General features: G+C 58.3%; 1 protein-coding gene across 1 annotated transcript in view; it reads left to right on the forward strand.

Moving 5' to 3' along the window:
• The window catches only part of PLEKHG4B (pleckstrin homology and RhoGEF domain containing G4B), an 85,986-nt gene that overhangs the window by 82,836 nt on the left and 2,586 nt on the right, over window positions 1–564 (forward strand).

Consider the following 564-nt stretch of genomic DNA (forward strand, 5'->3'; position numbering starts at 1 on the left):
GCATCCCCTAGTCCTGGCCTTGTCCTCTCCGGTGACAAAGCCTGGGATCCATCAGGGCCAAGCATCCAAGTGACTGACGTGAGAGCAAAGGCTGCTTGCCGCAGAAGGGGGGTCCAGACCAGGGGATGATCTCCAGCCGTTTTTGGGGATAACACTCATCCCCCACCCTCATAAGCCCTCCAAAACCAGCAGCATTTACTGAGCACACCCAGACTGGCCTCAGGCCTGAGAGAGCCAGGGGAGACGCCAGACCCCACCGTGGGGTTCATGTCCCACCTGGGCAGCCAATCACACACTCAAGAGATGCTGCTCCAGAGAGCAGGCGTCCAGGTGACAGGAACAAAACAAAACAAAAAAACCCAAACCCACTGCTGTGGAGTCTATCCGACCCACAGCGCCCCTAGAGGACAGAGTGGAACTGCCCCACGGGGTCTCCAAGGCTGTCAATCTTCACAGAAGCAAAGCCCAGACCACACCCACTGCCTGGAGTCCATTCTGACCCACAGCGCCCCTAGAGGACAGAGTGGAACCGCCCACAGGGTCTCCAAGGCTGTCAGTCTTCAC

This window comes from Orycteropus afer, unplaced genomic scaffold (genome assembly GCF_000298275.1).
Source record: "Orycteropus afer afer isolate SDZICR_OR568_19922 unplaced genomic scaffold, OryAfe1.0 scaffold00541, whole genome shotgun sequence".
NCBI lineage: Eukaryota > Metazoa > Chordata > Mammalia > Tubulidentata > Orycteropodidae > Orycteropus > Orycteropus afer.